Raw genomic sequence first — 21442 nt, forward strand, 5'->3', positions numbered from 1 at the left:
ACCTTGGCTTACCTTCGGGCGGAACAGGCCGCCTCCGCCCACTATGTCGAGTGGTGGACTAGGATCGATAGAGGGCGGTATCAGAAAGCAATGTATCCAACTTCATGATGGACCCGTCCCATTGTCTTAAGACGGCATTAGTTGAGGCGACACGTACGTCGTGAGTTGATGAATCGCGAACCGCTCCTGATTTGCAACTTCTGTGTCTCTGGGCGTTGCGCCGCCAAGCAGAACTTGCATCAGAACGTGACCCTGCATCAAATACCCTTCGCTTAGAGGCCCGACGCCTTACTGCAGTAGTTCGGCGCCATGAACACCGCTTAGAACGTGGCCGCTGGATGGACTGGTGCTCTTCTCTGGGACCTTCGTCGTCCAATGCCTCCATTTGGCGCACCTTCCGAGTAATGGAATGTGGTCGGCGCCCTCCAGAGCCCGCAGCCTGCGCCCTGTTAGCATTCGGCCAGACACCAGCAGTATTCGCAGAAACTGTCGCTCACACCTTTTTCCGGCTTTGGACACAGCATCGCCTCCCTTCGTTGTTCAAAACTGCCTTCCCGCGGACGCAGGCACGCCACCTACGCTCTCCGACATCGAGGGTATACAAGCTGTCTTCACTATGGCGGAATTTTTAGCGGCAATAGACCTGTCGAAGCCATGCAAGGCACCAGGACCGGATGGCATACCGTATGAACTTTATAAAAACACGGAAGGCAAGGCTCTCGAAGTGCTGTTGGGGGCCATAAACGAAGCTTGGGCTACAGGAGTCATTCCCGATTCTTGGCGGCATGCAGAAATGGTCCCTATTCCCAAACCCGGAAAACCCCAAGACAATATCGCTCACATGCGCCCAATAGCACTAACCTCAACGTTAGGCAAGCTGATGGAGCGTATGCTCGCGACACGTATTACATGGTGGCTCCAGCGGTACTCATGGTATCATCCTGGCCAAATCGGATTCCGTGCTCATCTAGGCGCAGAGGATGGCCTTGCGTACCTATCTTCTATGGTTCTCATCGGGGGCTGCTCCCGAAGAATTCGCACCATTCTGGCAATGGATATTCGTAAAGCGTACGACTATGTGAGTCACGAAGCAATTGTCGGAATTCTCCATTGGCTTCAGTTCCCTAGCCGTGTCTGCACATTCCTCGAAACCTTCTTGTGCACTCGCACCTTTTCCATTCGCCTGGCTGGCCAAGCAGCCGGTCAGATCATCGCAAATCGGGGTGCCCCACAAGGATCTGTGCTCGCACCAGTCCTTTTCAATATTGCTCTCCTTCCACTAGCTTGGAAGCTAGCCACGATACATAACGCACAGTACATAATGTACGCAGATGACATCACTGTCTGGTCAGTTGATCCTGAAATCTGCCACCAAGAACAAGCGCTCCAAGAGGCCCTAAACATGACGCACAACTGGTGCGCTCAGATAGGCCTTGACATTTTCAAGGACAAGACGACGTACATGTCAATAGCGAACAAGTATGGGCGCCGTCTACTGGCACTCCGGCCTCTTCAGTTAACTCTGGATCAGCAACCATTACACGAGGCTTCAACTCTCCGTGTCCTCAGCCTTGAAATGGATTCCTCCGCATCTGCGGGACAATGGGTCAAGAATGCAAAGCAACAGGTCGCAGAAACGATACAGTTGATACGTCGGATTGCGAAGAAATCTGGCGGAGCGAACACCAACATGGCATGCCTTCTTGTCCGTTCTGTAATGCAACCACGACTCGTCTACTGAGCCCAATTTCATCATCTCACGAAGGCACAATGGGCTCGCCTTGAGGCCATTAATAACGAAGACATGCGGGCCCTAACGGGACTACCACGTCTCACTCCGTTGCCAACCCTACAGGCCGAGTCCCAACTTAACACTATCGACGAACTCGTACACCAACGTCAATGCGCTCGCACCCTAAAGCCATCATATTTCCGCTCGGCTGCTTCACTGGCCCGGCACATGGGACACGAAATAGACAATCCAGCATCTACGAGACACGATGTAGCTCCGTGGAAAACGGTACAATGAAGTGACACTAAGCCTCTTGGTCGCCTGTATAGCCCGGTTCCTCGTCAGGCGAATGCCCATGTTTCCCGCCTTCATCGCGCCGATGACACTCAAGACGATGCGACTCTTGTAGCATGCACTGATGTCAGTGTTAATGGCACCATGATTCACACTGCTCTCGTGTGTCCATTGATACCAGAAGCAGGTCAGACGTGCTCGTATGTTGCTGATCCTGCACCACCGGCCGAGCTTGCCGAGCTTGCTGTCATACGAGACGGCTTGGCCGCGTTGCTACCTACTGTTCAAGATCCTCGATACTCTCAACTCATCATTCGCACAGACTCTACTCAAGCCATCCACGACAAACGTAGGGTATCTCGGGCCACTCTATTCTCAGATAGCATTCACCGTCTTGCTGCCACTACGAATATCCTTATACGCGTCCAGTGGGTGCCTCGAGCAGCCCTGCCGGGTCTCCTTGAAGCAGATATGGCAACCCACCCACAGGTTGCAACATACCCACTTCCACATTTTCCTGAGGACGCCTGGGGACAACTGATCCGGGAAAACGAAAACCTCCGACGTACCACACGAGCTCTCATACTTCCGTGTGGGTCAGACCTCCCTGGTGGGTTAACCCGCCGAGAGGAGGTTACGTTAAGGAGGATACGTGTCGGGGTCGCGCTCACCCCGTCTGTGACCGCTCTCTGGCCACAACAGTACCATGGTCCTTACGGCTCATCGTGCCCATTTTGCAACACAGAAATCCAAAATCTGACAGTGACACACCTATTACGCACGTGCCCAGGACTTCATCTAAGCCGTCTCCGCCACCTCCGGGCAACAGGCCTTCGTCCTGGGCGCCCACCCGACCTTGAACGTTGGCTTCATGGACCACTAGACTCCTAGATTTTTTGCACGAGTCGAATGTGCTCGTGTATTTTTAACATCTTTTGTATTATGCCTAAGGGCATGCTTTCGAATTGAAAAAAAAGAAGGACATTGATCCCTTGCTCCGTACAGAAAACACACTCGACTATATTCACAGCGCCCAATATTTCTCGTCTATTGACCTTCGCTCAGGTGATTGGCAGATTGCTGTAGACCCATTGGACCGCCAAAAAGCGCATTCGTAACTCCAGATGGGCTCTAACACTTCAAAGTCATGCCGTTCGGTCTTTTCAATGCGCCGGCCACATTCGAGCGCACGATAGATTTGCTTCTTCGTGGCTTGAAATGTTCAACCAGCTTGTGCTACCTTCACGATGCCATCGTTTTTTCGCCAACATTTCACAGCCATCTTCAGCGGCTCTCCCCGGTTCTCGAGGTATTCCACTATGCCGGCCTCCAGCTCAACGCATCAAAATGCCGTTTCGGAAGCCGTGAAATAACATTACTTGGCCATCTGATCTACGCGGCGGGTGTCCAGCCCGATGGGGAAAAAGTTCGCGCCGTGAAGAATTCGGCTAAAGACGTGCGAAGCTTCATTGCACTTTGCTCTTATTTCCGCCGTTTCATCTGTAATTTCGCCGACATTGCGCGTCCACTTACTGCGCTCCTCAAAAAAGACGTTGATTTTACATGCGGCTCACCCTGAGCTGCTCCCTTTTCGCGCTTATCGGTGCCATCACGACTTCTATTTTAGCGCATTTTGATCCGATTGCGCCAACAGAACTTCGCACATATGCCAGCTGCCATGGAAGAGTGCCGTCCTCGCTGCGCGTCAGGGCGGACACGAATGCGTTATTGCTTACGCCAGCCGCCTTCTGTCTAGAACTACTCAATCAGAGAAAGAGAGAGCCTTGCTTTTGTCTGGGCTGTCGGCAAATATCGTCCCTACCTGTTTGGCCTCACCTTTACCGCCATATCTGATCATCATGCCCTCTGTTGGCTTTCTTCGCTCAAAGACCCTACAGGCCGGCTTGGTCGTTGGTCTCTTGGCCTGCAAGAATACTCGTTTTCGGTATTACACAAGTCCTGTCAGCTTCATCAAGATGCCGATTGCCTGCAACGGCATCCCGTGGATTTCCCTGATGTCCCCGAGCAAGACAGCGACGCCTGCGTCTCGTCTATCTCGGAACTCGTTATTATACGGGACGAACAACGCCGCGACACGACTTTACGTTCTATCATAGACAGTCTCATGTCTGCCACACCCAACCCTTCACTGCACTTGTTCTGCCTTCACGACGGCACCGTATACCGCCACAATATGCATCCTGACGGCTCTGAAAGCCTCCTCATCGTGCCTGCCCATTTGCAGTCAGCTGTCTACGGCCAGCTTCACGATGAGCCCACTGCTGGCCACCTTGGTGTCACCCGCACTTATGATCGCCTCATGCGCAGTTTCTTCCGACCTGGCCGTTGCCCCTCCGTGCAACGATATGCCACTAGCTGCGACGAATGCGAGCCCTGCAAGCGATGAGCTATGCTACCTGCCGGTCTGCTTCATCCTATCGACATTCCCGCCGAACCGTTCTTTCGCGTTGGGCTCGACCTTCTTGCCCTTTTACAACGTCGACATCAGGGAACAAGTGGCCCGCCATCGCGACCGACTACACGACGCGATACGCCATTACCCGCGCCATCCCAACCAGCTGCGCTACGGATGTCGCCCGCTTTCTTCTTGATAACATCACCTTGCATCACGGTGCTCTTCGACAGCTTCTGACTGATCCAGGCCGGTACTTTCTGTCTCGCGTCATCGAGGATATCCTTAGTTCATGCTGTACCCGCCACAAGCTCACAACTGCTTATCACCCGCAAACGAATGAAGCTCACAGAGCGGCTGAACCGAACTCTGACCGATATGCTTTCAACGTACGTCTCCGCCGACCACCGCGATTGGGACGCTACTTTACCGTACGTTACTTTCGCCTACAACTCGTCCAGGCAGGACACGACTGGTTACTCATCGTTTTATATTCTTTATAGACGCGAATATTCTCTGCCTCTCGGTGCTTCCCGCTGCTCTAAGCTCATCCACTACGAGTGTTCCCGATGATATAGCGCGGGCCGACACAGCTTCCCAGATCACTCGCGGACTGCTCAGTGTCGAAGCTTCCCAAAAAGCTTTGTATGACAGTCCCCAGAGAGACGTTTGTTACTCCACAGGGTGCCCTCGTGCTACTGTAGTCTCCGTCCCGCCGCATCAGTCTATCCGAAAAGCTATTGTGCCGTACAGGGTGCTACGTCAAGTCACCGACGTTACATGCGAAATCGAACCTGTCGTCGAGCCACTGCCGTCTAGGCCACCGCCCTCTGCTGTCGTGCACGTAGCGAGACTTAAGCCGTACGTAACGGGCCCCTCTGGTCCGTCATAACAAGCACCGGGTCGGCGCTCTCGCCCCGGAACAGTGAACGGGCTGTTGGTCTCGGTCGGACGGGGACGATGACGACGAAATGCTCAGAGGCACGCGCGAACGCATTGCATCAGTCGCCGCTGCTTGTGGCTGTTGTAACCTTGTGTATATTAATAACTTGGAAATATACGTTATCCCCGTAACGATATCAATGAGGCTTATTGACTTCATATCATCGAGACTCGTTGACTTTAACGCAATACGTGTAAGTTCAGTGATCACATATACAAAGTTATGATTCAAGTAACAGAACTGCACTTGACCCATTGTAGCATATTAATATTAGGGTCACCACATATGAGGAATTTCAAGTTATTGTCATTGGCATAGCCCAGCACACTTTCAAGAAAAGAACGTAAGTTGTCTGTTTCCATCTAGCGGGCACACAATTTCCGCTTCGAAAACGCATACGGCGTCATAGTCCACACAACCGCAGCTGCAGCTTATTTGCAGGCACTTTATTTCGCACAAGCCGCGCCTGTTTACTGTTTAGGAAAAAAAGCTCGACTGTGCTGGCAAGCGGAGTGCGTCATGCTCAGACGAGTACCAACCATGTTTTGGTCAACATGCCAACCTGAAATTTCGACTGAAAGGTTAAATGAAATACTGTTACGTCGTCATGTTTATTTCTAGTCAGATTGCGCATTAAAATGAATAAAACAAACAGGCGTGATGACCAACCATCGGAAAAAAATTATCTTTTGGTTTGATCATAGCAACATTGAAAACAACATGCAACAACCAAAATATAGTTTCCTTGAACTACACAACGCACACTCTACTGAAATAAAGTGGCGATGAACGTGAGAGGTAATCAAAACAACTACGAAATAAAAAAGTCAGTTTCGTCCGAACGGCGAAGTATCCATTTGGATAGTAAATATTAGGCGAATTAACGTACGGCGTTTTATCATTTGAATAATGTGGTTTAAACATTCACTTGTTATAACTAAATTAACAAGGACGTTATCATTTGTGCAAAAGCAAACACGAAGACATATCCCTCGATGACCACGGACACTCGCTGTCAGAACCCTGAGGGGATCAAGAGCGGCGAGCGAATTCCCCTTCGTGCTGCATCCAGCGCGAACTGGGCGCGCGAGAACACAGCGTATACGAAGCCATCAGCTTCACCGGAGCCATCAGCTTCACTTCCAAGGAGCTAACATTCCCTCTCGAAAAGCCACGAGCAAGGAAAATTACATTTCTTAGACTTGCAACTTCATTTCGCGACCCAGCAGGTATGTTGCATGTAGAACCCCAGAACGAAGAAACGCCTTATTCCTTTTGACAGTGCTCCTCGAAGTTGTTTAAAGGAGGGTTAGCTGCAACGTGTCTTCAGGCCGCGCTGTTAATTCGTGTAACCATAAAATAGATGTTAGCTTTAAAAAAGCTGACCATGCGTCTAAATAATGCTGGTTACCCTTAGACCTTTGTGGCGAACGTTTGTGAAAACCTCCTGCAGAAAGGGAAAGAAAAAAATTGCTGCAAGCCCGATTGGACCGTAACAGAACGCACGTGATCCCGGACCTTCAATCCATTGCCCATAATGTAAAAACAGGTTGCTGGGAGATATAACGCAAACGCCGTGTTTTCTGTCCCGTTCAAGCTGGCAAAGTTATGCGCTTTGTTGACAAAGAAAGGCGCACGCATGGGTTGCTCTAAGACGCATGTAAAACGTTTCACCTACTGTGACGCGCTTGACGAGATTCCGCTGAGCCTTTCTCATATTGGGCAGACAGTCCGTTATTTCGCCGACAGAGCACGCGAGCACCGTCTGGGAGTAGGCAGCAATACGGGCGGCCATATGGGTGACCATTACAAAAGATTCGGGCGTAAGGCAGTACTGGTGAAAACAAAGTTGCCGAAGCACAGATAAAACAGAGAGTATAGAGGCTTACTACATAACTAAACCAAAGCGAAAATGCATCAGCACGCGTTCACTGTCACTGCTTGACAATGAGATAAAATTTTGAGGTGGTTTCCTTTAGCCTATGCAACGTTGTAATATTGCAGAGATTGTATGACTGTTAAGTCCTCGTGGGTTTTTGTTAAAGCTATGATATTAATACTGCTTGGACGCTCAACATAAACAGTTGGAAGTCAGCGCTCGTCTGTGCTTCTTTGTGTTCCTCGCGTTTTCTTCCCGCTTGTAAATGTTTTGCTATACAGGGTGTTTTTTTAGCAACATCAAATTTTTTAATGATTGCGTATGGCAAATAACACAATTCTAACCTTTGTTCTAAATAATCGATGAGGCGACCATTACTCATACGAGAAATCCAAATGTTAATTTGCATAAATAACATAATTAAGCTAATTATCATTATAATTAATCATCTTACTGAGTATATTTCAATTTACGAATTATAGTAGGTGAGCTCGCAAGGCGTGTCCACTTGGAACGAATTCTCTCCAGTTCGGAGATATTAATTTTCAGCGTTCGATGAAATGCTTTGGCGTTCCAGTTACTTTTTGAATAAACCGCCGTTTAATGCCGTGAAGCATGAAAGTAACTGGAATGCATTTATTTCGACTGACACTTCGAGAATTAAAATGTCGGAACTGGTGCTGTCCAGACAATTCGTTCCAAGTGGATACGCTGTGCAAACTCAGCGGCTATAATTTGTGGACTGAAATATGTGGCGTAATCAATTTAAATGCTAATTAGCGTCATTATGTTAATTATTTAATTGAACATTGTGATTTCTCGTCGAAGTAATGGCCGCGTCATCGAGTAATTTATATCAACGGTCAGAATTATGCTATCTGCCATTGGCAATCTTTAAAAAAATTGGTGTGATAAAAAAACACACACACACTGTACACGTATGCTATGCATCTTTTCTCACGGTGATTTGTAGCGTTCAGGGTGCAGTCGAACGCCTTTATAAGAAATGCATGGGACCTCGGAAATTATTTGTTATCAGCTGACTTGGTTGTAATGATCGCGCACTCTATGAAGTATGTTCAGCACAGGAACCCTTTATTTAACATGAGTTCCAGTGATCGTCGCCTAAAGAAGACGTCAGTTCATTCTGCGACCGAAGCGCACAGCACACTGCGTGGACACACGCAGGAGCAGCGCAAGGCGCAGCTGCAGATTGTCACTACTGCTTTCTTCGTGAAATTCCCCGTTCATTTGCCGGCTTCGCTGTCAACTCGGTCGACATCCTCAAACGCGATGCAGTTCGAACGCCGCCACACGTGAGCGATTCCCGGCGCTGTGCAGCAGGACCGGAATGTTCGTTGCCAACGGGAAGCTCATCGAGTGCGTCTCAGTAGTGCTGACCGCAATGGCGGCTGTGGTGGGCAGTAGTCGTTACGTGCGTTCGTTGTAAGTCAGCCGTCTGGAGCGCCCTCGTTGTACAAGAAAATTCGTTGTAGTGGTCTTCGCTGTAGAGGCGCTCACAATACATGGGAAAGGTAAGAATTTAGGCCGCACATACGGAATCCTTCGTTATACAGGTCAATTCGTTGTAGATGAGTTCAGTGTAAAGGCGTTTGCACATTTATTATTTAAGAACATTGCGTTTTCAGATCTGAATGACTTCGATGCAATGTACAGTCTCACTTGGTGGACGCCGAATGTTGTTCTAACCCCTCCTACTGTAATGACCTAGGGCGATGTGTAGGTAACGAATAAATAATAACAATAATTAAAACCCATTCTAACAGACGGCAATGTTGTGTTAACTCGTATTGATGATAACCAAACACTCCAAACACAGAGAGCACCTACTCGGCTCAATTTTCTTAGCAGGATGCTGGGCGAGACTTATGTATAAAATACTAGCAGTGGGTCATACTGACAGTAACAGCGATCGTCATTATTTGTTAGACGTGTACTATATGATCAATCGGCTTCAGTTTCACGTGAACAAAAGGTCAATGACGTTCTCACGAATTGGTTTTTAATTATCTTTGCAATGCATAATGGAATTGCAGAAGGGAACTCTGGCAGTACTCAAAGCGTGCCCGGGTATCTAGAGCGTAGAACCAGTTTGTAGATGTACGCGTAGAGCGATGAAAGCGCCGCTGGTGGCGCCTTTGCACTCGGGAGAGGAGGCAGCCGTACACGTAGTTTTCGGCGTCGTTTCTGGTGCGTCTCCGTTTGGTTCCCGCTTTGAAAGTGAAAACACCCCTCACGTGTGTGCGGTGGCCGAAGCTTGAACACGTCGACGAACAATTGTTGTGGGGTGCCCACGCAAAGTAGCGACGACAAGGTTCCATTAATTCCCCGCGAGGTCTGATGTGCCGAAGTGACCGCAGCCATGGATCGCCGCCCCTCGGCGAGAAACTTGTTCTCACGCTTTCTTTATGCCGAGTGACAATGCATTGTGCTTAGTGCAACACACACAAAAGGCAACACATACGCGACGACACAGGCGGAGACTGCCTATCGCATGTGTGTTTCATTTGCCTGTTGTGCTTTTTTGCGGCACTTATGTCACTCAGCAAGAACCAACTAGGGCAAGAGCAAGTTCTATTGAAGCACATTTATGCCAGCCAGCTGTTTGTCGCACTCGATCATGTTTACGCGGGCAAATGACCAAGTTCGCCACGGCTCACCCATGTTTCGGTTCGGTCTGTAGGCCGTGCAGCATGCGCGTCAAACGTATTTCGCTTAGGGTTCGAACGCTACTTTTACCATCTGCCACTTCGCTCTAACTACGACCAGGGACAATTGTTTTCTTTTGCTGGATAAAGGATGTCTATCCCTTTTTATCGGTTATAGGTTATCGGTTTCCGCTTGCGTGAAAAACAAATGTGCTTATATTTGACGTATTTAGTGACATAAGTCAATTTTTGCACCAGGAATGTGTAAAATTAAGGTATGTTTGTAGCGCCTTCCTTGTGCGATTCATCCTCAAGTTCTCTGTATAATAGACCCAATAATCTGCGTAAACCCTAATTTCATAAGTCATGTTTTAACTAATGCCACTAAGGAAAACTAAAGATCCTAGCCTTCAACCACTCTAGCCGGATTTTCCTGTAGGTGTATCTTGTATTTTAGGATATAGGCTACTTCCATGGGTGTATTAGAAATAGATACTTGCCAAATGTATCAACTCAGCGCATTATCTCAGATACATATATCTTAAACCAGTCGAGGCCACGATGCCCACAATCTCGCTACCATAGCCATCGCGCACAGTATTTTAGACAGTTGAATACCTCAGATGCATTTTACACCTCCGTTGACAACGGCTTTCACGCTTTTGAAAACTAAACCGCGAAGCTAAAACATTCGGTTGTAGCATAGATGCACGCGGTTGTATATTCCAAGTGTTTAATGCTTTTCCTTCCGATGGTCCAACTGCAACCTTTTATGAGACGTGGCACGGCAGCCTCACCGCCCTCGACGACTAGTGAATGTGCAGTGTATTGCAAGTGCCACCTGATGATGCATCAGTCGACGATGTCCACCATGTGATGTTGAACATGTATTTAAGTGATTGGGGAAGCACAAGCAGCTTTTGGCTAAACAAACTGGAGAAACTTGCGTTTTGTCTACATACGCAGAGGTGTTGATGTGAACGTGTGCTCGTGCCATCTCTGACCGAGCACGTAATTTTATGAAAATCGTAAGAGACCGCTCATCAAGAATTGACTTTAAATGACATTTTGTGACTAGGATTTTGCTGGGTCTGTTGAGAAAATGGCCAAATTTTCCATTACTTGCACTCCGGAGGATTTCGGCCCAAAGTTTTACAACCGGAGAAATCAGCGCTGCTGTCCACACGGCGTTCTCAGCAGGAGCACGTGACGACGGCTGGTCCCGTCGATGGTAACCTCTGTCGCAAAGCTGCACTGTCACAGCGCTTTCTTTATGTCATCGATTACATGTGCTTACGACTACTGCAACCAATATAATTGTCCCACTACCGCTGCCACTCCGAACGCGTCCAACAGCGTCCAAGCAACAAGGTGCGCAATAGCGGTATTTCACAGAAACATTCTGAAGAGCTAAAATTATGCAAATGTCTGACTGAATTCTTCTAAGGTATGATTTTTTATGCTTCTGTTCGTGTATCTTCCCTATATTTTCGCATCTTGTTATGCTCTTTAGTAGGAGGCCGAAGCAATGCTTCAATACGGTTCTTTCAAAGGAGTTTCCAGGCCAGGTTGAATTCCAACTTGTTTATGATGCCTATTGCTTCTGCAGTGTGCGATTAGTTCAAGAAGTCGTACAATCCAAAGTGGAGCTTTGGCAAGCTCGCCTTCAGCTGTCCTTTCACAAATCACGCTAGTGAGGCAGTCACTGGCACTTGGCGTCGTTCCACGTCACTCCAGCAGGTCTTTCGAAGTCCTTCCAGATATGCACCGTCATCCTTGTTCAAATCTTCATAAATAAGTCCTGCTGACAACTCTTTTCACAGGTAGCTTCAGCAGTGTCGAAGTTACATTTGGTCTAATAGTCAACAAGTTTGTTGGTTGTTTGTCGGATTCGAGTGAAATAAACTACCTTTAGTGCTTCATTCCTGAAAGGTTTGCACATTACCTCTCACAGGAATGCGACAACAGCTTTAAAGACGCCCAGTTTAGGACACCAGCCTATTTCCGGTGCCTCCAGTCCATGCACCCTTGTCAACACTGTTCTTTGCAATGTTTATCGTCATCAAATATAGAATAAGTGTTTCGGGGGCCTCATTGTTTGAAGTGAACAGGAACACATGGGAAAATAGGATAACGGGAACATCGAGTTTTCTACTGTAACAAATAAGAAATAATAACAATAAGAAAATAAATTATACACAAACTTTCATTTCGTTGTCAACGAAAGCAGCATTACGTTACAACTTCGGGCAAGCCTCTTAGCAAAACAAAGTAGGAACGAAATTGTGTTTGCATTAAAATAAAATAACGAGGGTTCTAAAGGAAAATTTTGAAACGAAGTTTCTTCTTCTTTTAGAGAAGAAGAAAGGTTCGATGTGGCGTCATAACCATATTGTATTTTTGTGGGCACAAATAAGAAGATGTATTTCGTCCTGCTGCTTTTAGGAACTGAATGACTGCGCAGAAACTATGCCTTATAACAGTCGCCTGATGCTGCAGAAACACGAGGACGACGTCTTGAGCCGGTTAGTGTTTGCTTAACGACATATATTGTGTAGAGAATGAGTGTGTAGAGAATATATTGTGTAGAGAATTTTGTAGAGAATGAATATGGTCGCTGTATGTTCAACTCGCTTCACATTGCTTTGCATGCTCTTTCGACCCTGCAAGAAAACTTGGGGGACGCTAATGCTTTCAAGAGTGGAACGCGATAGCGTTATCGGGCCCCGTTCGCATCGCCGAGCAGCGAGACGGTTACGTCGCCTTTCCTCCAAAATCCAATTTTTATGCGATACAAACGCATGCGTTTGTTGAAGTACAATCAACTATCACAATCGGCGTTAATTTCGCACAATCACCTCATTCATAACGAGGATGTTCATAATTAGCTATGTACGCATCAGTGCATGTCTCTAACACACTTCATTAAGTTAAAGGAAAGAGTCTGTCGAATTCAATAACACCTTCATATACGGATGCGGGAACCTTATAAACCATGCACGTAAAATTTCGGGGGGGATTTTTCACTTAGCGTAAGCCTGCCTCCTTGAGAGAGTACGGAGGCAGGCTTCTGTTGAAAAGAGAGCGTTTGAGAGAACGGTGGCTTCGCGAGCTCCCCGCACCCCACGTGCGATACTTGGCAGAGATGGCAGCGTATTTTACCCGCGCACTATGTTATTTCGCCCAGCCCGAGGCGTTGTTCAGAGCCCCTTTAAGGCGAACCTTAAGCGTACTGCAAGTTGTTCTCAAACGGACAATGCCGCCGACACCAGATTTTCTGCAACACGGCGCCCTTGATCTGCTGACTTCGGCAGAGCATTTTATAAACGGCGAGCGCCATGCTCGCGAATGATATGTGTCAGTAGTGCTTCTCTTTGCAGTAGGCAATCCTAACAACTCATGAAAAAAAATCTCTGTAATTATTTTCAACATTTATTAGGGTTAGAAACATAGCCGCTTGCACGCAGAGGTCATAAATATATATAATTTACTCAATAACCGAAATGAAACCGCATTCACTCGAAATCACAATCAATAGCAGTCATGCCCAGCAGCGCTTATACTCAGACACGTGATAAAGAAACAAAGAACAAGGTTTTGCCCAAAAGGTGAACCGGTATTAGTGATGGCGAAGAATAAGATAAAAGGCAATCCTTCCAAGTCAACAATTCTGTGAGGTCACACGAAGTTTGTTCAGGTGCAACTGTTAGCAAAGTAAAGACGGGGAATGCGGGAGATGGAAATTCAAGACGATGAGCAAAACGTGAAGAAGGTGAATGCAGGAGCCAACGTTTCAACAAGTGGACTTGTCTTCTTCAAGGCCTTGAAGAAGACAAGTCCACTTGTCGAAAGGTCGGCTCCTGCATTCACCTTGTTCACGTTTTGTTAGCAAAGTAGAACGTTATTGAAGGCTTTCCAGCTTTCCCAGCTTTTTTTACCAGCGTTCCAAGCCACACACACAACCGCAGGTATATATATATATGTATATGTGTATGTGTGTATATGGTATATGTGTGTATGTGGTATATGTGTGTGTGAAAGAGAAGAAAGGTGATAGAGAGCCGATTTTCTTTCAGTCCTATCATTCATATCTTGGCAGCAGTGGCTTTGCATGAGCCACATCTTTAAAAGTTCCTCGTTTACGCAGATACCCTGACCGGACACTTTTCACCCACCCCCCTCTGTCTCAAACGGCGATCTTTGTGGTGACCCGTCGACATACTGCCCTCCCGGGCGCTGAATCATCACCACGTGGTGAAGCTGCGACTGCGTGAATACATCGCGGGCCTGCTGACAACATCAACGAGATAAGCACTGGAGGTCGCTGCCCGGAGCACCATCCCTTTAAATGAGCACGCACCGACGCCCACCCTTCACTGGCAGCAGTGGCATTGCATAAGCCACATCTTTAAAAGTTCCTCGTTTACGCAGGCATTCTTAGTAACTCTTATTTTTCTTTTTCCATACAACTGCTGCTGCTGCCACCAACGGTGTTCTCCTCCTTCTTGGGTTCGAGTTTGTATTTTAGTTTTATGCCATGCACCCCCCCCCCCCAGCTAATGCTGAACTCTCAAAAAATATCGAGGATCTAGAGGCTAAACCTAACAGTTTAGCTAAAGACACCTGTGATAAGGTGTTCGGCAGAAGAACTTCTGCCGAACACCTTCTTGGTTCTTGCTAAAAATGAATGATTGCGGCATTGATGTTGCGGAGTTAAGGAGGTATGGTAGGGTAAATGGTACATGTTAGTTTTAACGTAATATTTTGGAAACGGCTGCAGATATTCGCATCAAATTTCATACGCTTACAAAAGATGTTCTTGGGTACAACACAGAACACTCTGTTTGTGTCTAAATGGTTTGCCTTTCCTGTGGCCCTCTCCCAAAATTTCAGGTGTGTTTAATTATTTGGTGTACCTTTTCTCTGCGACCACGCAGAGAAATGTGATGATATTACACATTGTTATTCTAAATACCCATAGGTTATATCTTAACTAAAGAGATATCATATCCACTTTGGAGTTCGCATCCAAAAATAAATATCTCTGCTTGCACAAAGCCACAAGGGGCGTTTCTTGCAGTGTAAACTATTACAGTGTTATCATTCTTATCATCGGAGATTTTTTTAGTTCAGAATATTTATGATTGGTTGTAGTACATGTGTACAAAGTTTCATTGGAATAGGATGAATACTTTCAGAGAAAAGGTACATTGAATTTGAAAAATTCATAAGAAATGAAATGTGAGAAAAATTAAGTTTTATGTTCGAATACTGCTTGTGGGTGCTCAAAATGCCCCAGGAGAATATATTTAACTGCTGACTTTCTTGCAGGTGTCTCCAAAACCCTTCTTAGTGTTCTTTTCTTTATCCGGTGTCCTACCTTGCTCTCGGCAGAGTCATAGAATTCTGCCCTGTCAACACGCTCTTTGTCCATCCTGTCGAGGGCACTATTACAATACAGATCTGGAACAATTCCAAGGGCCTCCAGAACAGCTTCTCGTGCAGAATTTCCGTCATTGTAGTAGGCTACAGAATTGTTAGTTGCTGTGTTCAATGTGTAAGCGCTGACAAATTTTTCTTAGGGCAGTGACACCAGATGAGTTGGTTGAACGACTCATTGGTGTTCTGTGTTCGTCCATGAATACATTTGCTCAGAAGACCGATTACCTTTGAAATTTCTCTCTCTGCTGCATTTGCTGGACGATCATGCCATCTTCTGGGCAAGTAATACGTTTGAATCTCTAAACAGAGACAACCACGTAAGCAAAAGCAAGAGTTTGACGTAATAGTTCTTTTCTACAAAGGACTATTATGTCAAACTCTTGCTTTGAGTTGTTAACAAATTCGACTTCGCCCTGCCGTCTGCTAGCCGCCTGGTTAGCTCAGATGGCAGAGCGGCTGCCCCAGAAAGGCGGTAGACTCGGGTTCGAGCCCCGGACCAGGACGAATTTTTCAACTGCAATGCTTTCCTTTCGAGGAACCTGTATAAGATTCCTTTGTGGCAATCGCTACATTGTGTGGATGTCTCATTTTCTTTCAATGAATATATGATTTTTAGTACAAATCACTAACTTTCTGCACACACACAAGCAAAAAAAGAAACCATGCCATAACAAAGAAAACTGTGAACGACAACAATAAACAAACCACCTCTGCCCGCCATTTTTAAATGCCAGGGCGCGCAGCACACTTCGGCGCGACATATCAACTGCTTTGAGCGGGCGCTCGAGGTTGCGCTTCCACAGGTTTGTTCCTCATAGTGCAGTCGATTTTTTTGTGGTGAAATTGAAAATCCGATTTTTGTGGTGGTTTACCCTATCATACCCCCTTAAAGAAGGAAGTTGACTCCCTTCAATCAAGTGCACAACACTTGAATCAACTTGTCGAGGACTTACGTGGCTAAAATACCTCATAGGTAAAAGAGAATAATATAAAATTATAATATATATAATAATATAATATGAAATATTAATATATAATATAATATGAAATTGTATAACATATGACATGACTCACTGTTTGCCACGATCCTACTATCCCCTTTTCATGTTTTGTTAGGAGGTCCCCCCGACAGTTGTTACTTCGGGACCTCCGAATGTGTACTTATACCAATCTTGTATTTGATTTTGTCAAAAATAAATATTGATTGATTGAAAAAAAAAACTAAAATCTCAAAACTCTTTACTCACTCGTGAGGTCGAAGAACTTGAGCAATATTCACGCCTCAGCAACGTTGAGATCAAGGGCGTTCCGTGTTCCCAAGGGGAGGACTGTGTCGCCATCATGGAAATGCTAAGGCAGAAAGCTGAGTGTCCCATATCGTCTAATGATGTCGACATTGTTCATCGCGTGCCTACACGGTCTACTGACAAAAAAAAACATCATTGTACGTTTCTGCTCTCGAACTAAAAATCTGAACTAAGAAATCTGAGAGTAAAGCACGTAAGGCTAAGCTTTGTGTCAGTGATCTAGGCTTCTCTAGCATTTCTAACGCACCTATCTTCGTAAACGATCATCTGACCCCGTGTAACAAGTCCGTGTTTTCCAAAGCGCTAACACTGAAGAAAGAAAAGAAGTGGATGTTTCTTTGGACTGACAACTGTCAAATCAAGGCTAGAAAGACTACTAACAGCAAAGTTTTGCGCATCCGTGATCATTCCGACTTGACTAGAATGGATTAATACCATAGCAACCACTGTTCATTGTCTCACCACTTATCATATCAATAATGGGCTCTTTCCTGGAACCTAATCAAGTTAACTTTTTCATACGTGGATTTCATTCCGTCATTCATTTCAATGCTAGAAGTCTTCGCAAACACTTTGATGAGATTGATCATTTCATTTTATCATCTTCTAGCTCATTCTCATTAAGTGCCTTGACTTAAACTTGGTTATCAGACGACGACAAAAATCATTATTGCTTCCACAACTACAATTCAGAATATTGTAACAGATTAACTAGCAGTCATGGTGGTGCGGCAATATATATCTCTCCTGATCTTACTTATCGCAGACGACATGATCTACACTTACCTCTGTCTCAATCCATCTGAATTGAAATAGTTAATTGTTCTCCCTCTAATGACAACAGAGATTTCATATCTGGTTGCATTTATCGTTCCCCTTCATCATCAGTCGATTATTTTTTTATAATCTTGATCATACTATACATACCCTTTCACTAGAAAATAAAAATGTCATTATAATGCGTGATATTAACACTACCCTACTCAATGACACATTACCAACAGTTATTGCTTACACCAGTCTACTTCAAAGCTACGGATATGAATGTTTAATTGATGTTCCTACACGACAGGTTCCTAATCGCAAAGGGACGCTAACTGATCACGCCCTCTCTAACTTAATAACTTCACCAGAGATGAAAGTTCTTGATATAGACATAACAGATCATTACCCATTGCTTCTACATTTTAAATATAACTTGAGTCCTTGCGCTCTTCCATACTCTAAATACGTTCTGGACAGAGCTTCATAACTGCCATTACTAATATAGACTGGTCTGAAATAAAAACTTTTAATGATCCTCAAAAAGCATTTTCTAAATTTCTTACTGAAATTATATCACTTATTCATAAATTCACTTGTAAAAGGAAATGTAAAAAAACCATTGCATTCTCTCACAATCCATGGATGTCTAAAAAGTTATTAGCAGCTTTGCGCAAACGCGATAACCTGTACAAAGAAACTAAAAACCGGCCTTTTAATACCAAATTAATTGCCCGATATAAAAGGCTACGTAACTATAAACAGCCAGTTAAAAACGGAAAACGATTACATCTTGAATAAAAAATCTTACAAGCCGGCAATAACAGCAAATTCAAATGGAACATCGTGAACTCCTTTCTAAACAGGAATTCTAAACCAGAACAGGTATCAAAAATTATATACAATAATTGAGAGTATAACTCCCCTATCCATATAGCCAACGCCTTCAGCTCCTATTTTCAACCCTCTCCTTCGGAACTCAACTTAATCGTCTCCTTCACTCATTTTTTTTTCTTTTCCCCACAACGCCAGAAGAAATGTATAACGTTATATGTCACCTAAAACCCACCAGTGGTGGAATAGATGAAGTTCTACCTGCTACCATTAAAATGATTGGCCGCCTGATTTCTGATCTCATGCCTTAGATTACTAATTCGATATTCAAGACTGGTGTGTTTCCTAACGATCTTAAGCGCGGTAAAGTCATTCCAGTTCTAAAAAAAGATGACAGCACATTTATACACAACTACCGCCCTATTTGTATTTTACCTTTCTTTCGGCAAAGTTCTGGAGAAATTAATCGCATTGCGTCTAACCAAATATCTCACTAAATTTAATATTCTCTCTTCATGCCAATTTGGCTTTCGTAATGGATACTCCACAGATTGGGCACTCATACATCTAACTGACCAATTAAAAAAATAATTGACGATGGTCTATTTGCAGGTTCAGTTTTCATTGATCTAACAAAGGCATTCGATTGCTTAAACCATATTATCCTTTTTGCTAAGCTTGAGGCTATCGGTGTTCGTGGTCCGGCACTCTCACTATTAAAAAGTTACTTATCAAACAGATAGTGTCTGTGTCTAATATCTATTCCAGAGAACAAACCACTAACATTGGCGTCCCTCAAAGATCCAACTTAGGACCACTACTGTTTTTGATTTATATCAATGACCTACCTAACTATTTGTCGTCTACTAAGTGCATTCTGTACGCTGATGATACTACCATATTTGCCTCTGATAAGAACATGCCACTTCTTATTAACAAGCTAAATACTGATCTAGAAAATGTTTTAAGTTGCTGTAATGCTAACCTATTATCGATTAATGCCACCAAGACTAAATTTCTTGTATTTTTTTCACATCAGCAATATTCGGCATCCTCCCCTTCTTTAACTTTTGGCTCACACTCTATCTCTCCCAGTCCATGCTATGGCGCTCTTTGGCCACACCTGGCCCTTGCGCCATTAAACACCACATATCATCATCAACCAGTCCATGCTCATCTTTTCTTTGTATTTCTCTTGACTGCAGCTTGAAATATAAAGATCACATTTCTCACATCAAAAAGAAAATAGCATACGGTATTCGAGTTCTAATTAAAACTCGTCCCCACGTTACACATAATACATTAATCTCGCTACACCACTCATTCATTCACTCATATTAAATACGGCATAATATGCTGGGGTAACACTTATAACACTCACTTGGCATCCCTCCAGGTAATTCAGAACCAATCCATAACAATTATTAGAAGCAGTTCAGGCTTTGCAAATAGAAAATCCCTACTACATGAAAACAACATCCTAACCATTTCAGAACTCACAAAATATAATCTAGGGATTTTATTCTACAAATATATGAATAAGGAACTAGCATCAATCTGCTTCTCACCTTGTGACCTGATAGCTCATAGCCACACTAGATTTGCACTCAGTAATAATTTCCGTCTACCTAAAGTGCGAACTAACAATGGTAAACAGACTGCCGAATTCTCCTCGATATCGCTTTGTAATACTTTACCACCTATAATCAAAAATGGAAAAAATTTATACCAATTTAAAAGAGAACTAAAATCATTCATCATAAATACTTACTGAAACTGTCCATCTTCTAAAATATTATTCTGTTTTTTTTCTTATATTGTCATGCTGTTAACAATTGTTCTTATTACTCATATGCTATAAACATGTTTTGATATTACTCTTAGCTCTCATCTGTACTACTGTTGCTTTAAACATTGTATAACATCACAAGTGTCTTTAACAGGAGGTCCAGATACAGTCTTTGACTACGGGACCTCCTTATGTATACTACGCGCATGTAATTATCTGTATTTTTACTAATAAATAAATTATGAATTAAAATTATGAATATCATAAGAAGCATACCAACAAAGACACTAAGGAGAAGATAGGGGAATTCCTTCTACGTATTAACTGAATTAAAGAAATGATAAATTAATGGCAATGAAAATGGATGAAAAAAAACAACTGGCCGCAGGTGTAATACGAACCCACGTCTGTATATTACGCGTTTGATACTCTTGCCGATTGAGATACCGCGGCGCCGATTCCCCGTCCACTTTCTGGGGTATTCATGTTTTATCTACTACAACTAACCCTGGGAGTGTTGGCCAGCGCCACCACTTAAATGCCTTGGCGGCAAATATGGATAAATATATATCACATGTATATATATGACATGTATATATGACATATATATATATATAGCACATGACTGGGGTAGTTGGAGAAGTATGGGAGAGGCCTTTTGCCTGCAGTGGGCGTTAATTGCCTACGATAGTTTATTTCCAACGTTTCGACCGACCGGGCTCCGGCCTTTTATATATATATATATATATATATATATATATATATATATATATATATATCTGTGTGGGTCCACGCTGTCCCAACTACCATGCGGAAAAACTTAAATATATGCAAATGCCACCTGGTTAGACAGAACAAAAATTATGTTATTGGCCGTTGCTTGGAGACACTTAGATTATTTTTACATTCCGACAAATTACATAATTAGCCTGAATTCTTTAGTCAAGTTCTCAAATATTATAACTTCATGAAAGTAATAATAATAATAATATTTGGGGTTTTACGTGTCAAAACCACTTTCTGATTATGAGGCACGCCGTAGTGGAGGACTCCGGAAATTTTGACCACCTGGGGTTCTTTAACGTGCACCTAAATCTAAGCACACGGGCGTTTTCGCATTTCGCCCCCATCGAAATGCGGCCGCCGTGGCCGGGATTCGATCCCGCGACCTCGTGCTCAGCAGCCCAACACCATAGCCACTGAGCAACCACGGCGGGTTAACTTCATGAAAGTGTCTATAAGAATTTCTAGAGAAACATGAAAAACTCCCGATACAGCTTTTTGTTGCTCGATACGTGCTACATAATGGGAGACCAAGACACCAGATATTCACTGGCCCTCACTATCGTATCCCAGTTCGTTAAGTAGGGAACTAATT

At 44.5% G+C, this 21442-nt stretch overlaps 1 protein-coding gene across 4 annotated transcripts in view; it reads right to left on the bottom strand.

Annotated features, from left to right (window-relative positions):
- DopEcR (G-protein coupled receptor DopEcR) overlaps positions 1-21442 on the bottom strand; it is a 238651-nt gene that overhangs the window by 213134 nt on the left and 4075 nt on the right. Inside the window, exon 1 of one of the 4 annotated variants that reach the window (XM_075677579.1) lies at positions 16620-16769. The exons of the other annotated variants lie outside the window; for them this stretch is intronic. The gene's annotated coding sequence lies outside the window, so the exon portion shown is untranslated. Of the gene's footprint in view, positions 1-16619; positions 16770-21442 lie in introns of those variants that run through there. 4 annotated transcript variants of the gene reach the window in all.

Source organism: Dermacentor variabilis, unplaced genomic scaffold (assembly GCF_050947875.1).
Source record: "Dermacentor variabilis isolate Ectoservices unplaced genomic scaffold, ASM5094787v1 scaffold_13, whole genome shotgun sequence".
Lineage (NCBI taxonomy): Eukaryota > Metazoa > Arthropoda > Arachnida > Ixodida > Ixodidae > Dermacentor > Dermacentor variabilis.